The sequence below is a fragment of the Dermacentor albipictus genome, unplaced genomic scaffold (assembly GCF_038994185.2).
Source record: "Dermacentor albipictus isolate Rhodes 1998 colony unplaced genomic scaffold, USDA_Dalb.pri_finalv2 scaffold_13, whole genome shotgun sequence".
NCBI lineage: Eukaryota > Metazoa > Arthropoda > Arachnida > Ixodida > Ixodidae > Dermacentor > Dermacentor albipictus.
Genome location: NW_027225567.1, coordinates 12,759,734 through 12,763,413, shown reverse-complemented (window position 1 = coordinate 12,763,413; position 3,680 = coordinate 12,759,734). Strand labels below are relative to the sequence as shown.

At 44.1% G+C, this 3,680-nt stretch overlaps 1 long non-coding RNA gene across 1 annotated transcript; it reads right to left on the bottom strand.

Moving 5' to 3' along the window:
• Positions 1-1,388: 1,388 nt before the first annotated feature.
• Positions 1,389-2,382, bottom strand: LOC139051638 (uncharacterized). The gene is made up of 2 exons (XR_011509470.1): positions 1,835-2,382; positions 1,389-1,770 (listed from the first exon to the last, which is right to left on the bottom strand). It is a non-coding gene; the product is annotated as an uncharacterized lncRNA (long non-coding RNA).
• Between the last annotated feature and the right edge of the window lie 1,298 nt (positions 2,383-3,680).

Sequence of the window (3,680 nt, the reverse complement as noted above, 5' to 3'; positions counted from 1 at the left end):
GCGCCGAGGTTGCCAGCTCCTGAGACGCTTGCTAGACTTGGTGATAGTAGTCAGTTTTAATCCGGCAACAGTAGCAGCGTAGCAGCATGGCGTCTCGCTTGTGATGTTGTGATGTGTGCGTGCAGCCGTGTGTTTGGGCTTTATAAGTCGGTTCTTTATTCTATGTTGCGGGATGGTGTGGGTGTGGTCCATGTTGGCCGTACAGCTGGCAGTTATGCAACCGAGGGATGATCCTGTTCAATTTTCCGGCGGTATGCGGTTTTCAGCGGTCACGCCTGTTGCAGGAGTGTCACTCGACGACGTTACGAGCTCGAAGCTGTGGTCAGATTCCTCGTTGGCGTTCCGTAATTATCTTCGCACGGGCGCGGTACGCTGCAAAAGCCGCTTTCGCGATCTATCGTCGTGACGATAGATCGGGTTTTTTATTATTATAAGTAATGATCCAGCTGTAGGGCACATGTAACCGACAAACGGAAGTCTCAGGAGAGCACGTCAGATGATAGTAGAGCAGGCGGCGCAGGAACTCCAGGGCACCCGAGGGACAGTGGGGGGATCAAAGCTCGAAGCAGAACGGTACGTAGGTTGGGGCCGCCGAGGCAGGTGTGTGCCAGGGAGTGTTCGCACGGACAGCTCCCCAGGCACGCGCAGCCGTGCCTCGCAAGGTCGAGATACTTTAAAGGCACCTGCGCCCATTGTCTTTCTTTTGCCTCGGCGCAGTGAGCACGATTAACGAGAATAATGTGGAGGGCATCCGGTGCAGTCGCGAATGCATCATGACAAATGTAGCTCGCGTCGCCTGGCGTCTGTAGTAATATCAGAGTTGGTTGTATGAACTTTATGCATAATACGTTTTGTTACGGTACCTCAACGGAATGGGTCTAGAGGACGGTGTTGGTACATTTTTTCGTACCGCCCTAAACCTATACCCCCACTACAAACACACACATACCCCCTTTTTTTATGTATACATACAATTCCTTGCCATGACGGATCATAGCCTCCTTTATTTTTGAAAAATAGAGGCGGCTATGGACCGATTGACCAGTTCAAGTCGTCAACTTGTCAGTAACTGTCGTAGGAATCACTGTAATAAACATAATTCCACGATCGGATTGTTTACTTTCATTTTTTGTTGTAACACTGAGGACTACATAGAACTTTATTTTGTATATGTGAGAGAAGTATGTGGATATCACGAGCTTAAGCCAATGTGCGATACACAGACAAAGCAGCTGCTACAACATGAACTGCATTGAGGGCCACACAACACATACGTAATTAAAGGTGCAAAATATAGGGGGAAGCTTCAAAATACGCTCTGTAGCACTGCAAAGTATAACATATATTGTATGTGTACAATAAATGTTCAAAAATACAATGCATCAATGTCCCATTTGCCTTCAAGTTTATTATGAAGTTCAAGTTTACTGAAGTTTATTATGAGCATATGTACAACAGGAATCAACTAACACACCCGCAGTCAAGGTGGCTGTTCGAGGTGTGCTGGCTGCCTCAGTGTAAGAAAAAGAAATTGGGTAAATGTCGACACCAGTGCCACTGCTTCTTGCCTCTGACCTGCACGTGCCTCTGCGGCATCTTTGTGCACAAGTGTGCTGGCGTGGTGAGGCGTAGGAGTCATCCGAGAGAAAGAGTATTGTTTACATGGAGAAGTGGCTGTTCACATTGCCTGTCACTTTCCCTCAAATGTTTCCTTGGCGACTAGGGTGACACACCCGCAGTCAAGGTGGCTGTTCGAGGTGTGCTGGCTGCCTAAATGAAATAAAAAGAAATTAGGTGAATGTCGATACCAGTGCTATTGCTTATTGTCTCTTACCTGCATTTGCCTCCACGGCCTCTTGGTTTGTGGAGTCTGTATGAGGGAGCTGCTGTGGCTAGGCGTAGGCATTGTCTAAGCAAAAAGAAAAGGCCATTTAAATGGGGAATTATGGAAATAAATGCAGTTATGTCTGCTTCTTGCACTCTTCTTGCCTAAAAGTTTTCAAACATAGTGTCCAGAACACACCAGCACTTTGACTGCTTCTGCTTTTTACCTGCAGGTGTTGTTGCGAGATCCTTAGTATGGCTGCATGCAGCATTGTAACACTTGGTGGAGGCATTTGAAGTGGTAGCCAAAAATATAAAGAATCATCCTTGTCTGCACGAATGCTTTCAATTTCTAAATGCAGTGGTAACTATCACTATTGGTGCAAGGCCCCCCCACATCTATGCGGCAAGTGCCATAGCTCGAAACTGAATTGTTCCTTTAGTGTTTCACAAGGCATCTGATATGTCCACATTAGATGTGATGTGTTTGTTTTTATTTATCCCAGTGTGGAGAGAGCATCATTAAATGGCTGAAGTACTATAGCGCCAAACAGACGACACAAGAAGAAGAGACACGGACGAGCGCTTATGTCCGTGTCTCTTCTTCTTGTGTCGTCTGTTTGGCGCTATAGTACTTCAGTAATATGCACCAACTAGCCCAACAAAAAGTTCTGCTGAAATATCATTAAATGTTTTGTTTATTTTTGCGTGTCTTGTTTTTTGGTTTATTTCTGAATTTATCATGATGCTAAAGTGACTTATGTAATGGCAATCAGCTTTTGTTTTGCAGAAAAACAATGCATTTCCTGACCCATTGTTTGACATCCCCTCACTCGCATAATTTTGCAGAGTATTCTACCTATATTGACTTGCTTGACCTCCACTAAAGGGTCTTGCATTTTTAAATACGACTCTTTCCTTAAAATCATGCGACACTTCTCATAATTTCTGTACCTTGGGCTTCTGATACTCTGCATTCACTATTCTTGCTTGTTTCTGACTAGAAATGTCTTCTTTAATTTAGAGCTTAAATTTTACCTTTGGAACACACGGAAGGGCTTGCCATTGCATATCTGCATAAAAGGGAAACATGTTTCATTAAACATTTGCAAAATCCCATTGAAGATTGATGAATGCAGCTTGCAGTGTGATATGACTGAATGAGCCATAAAAGTAACTCATCTCACTTGGTAAATGAAAGCACATATTAGTGTGATGCACAAGATACGTTACACTAACGTGGTGGGTTCTCTTGCTTATACAGCAAAATAATCGGTGCGCGAGAAAAAAATTATTTTTGCATAACCCTTGTACACACTGACTTAAGGAAAATGAGCTGGAGCTGTCCACATGATGTACTTATTTTACCTGCGAGTATGGTCAACAAAAATGTGTCCCAGCTGCTTAGTGGTATTCCAGATTATGTCAGTATTGCATATGTGCCTGTTGTCGAAAATAATTGAATTTTGAAAGTGCTCGCAGGGATCTGATGTGCATATCTGCAGTTTATGGATACATGTAAAAGACTCAGCATCAAGTGCAAGTGAACGGTCCCACAGGCCCGGAGTCGATCATGCAAATAGATTCGCTGCACAAATTTGTGACATGAAATGGCATGCAAGGAAGTGTTGAAAATATTCCACAGGTAATAAAACGCCTAAGCTATTAATATGTGGGTTGATGCACTCGTTATGCAAAACGGAGGTGAGGCGTGCAGACAGGAAACAAGAGTAAAGTATTTACAAGCAAACAACACGCGCGCCGCCCACTTCTCTACTCTTGTGTCCTGTCTGCACGCCTCACCTATGTTTTGCATAATGAATCCTTACGAACTAGCTCAGCTTTCTGTCGTTCTA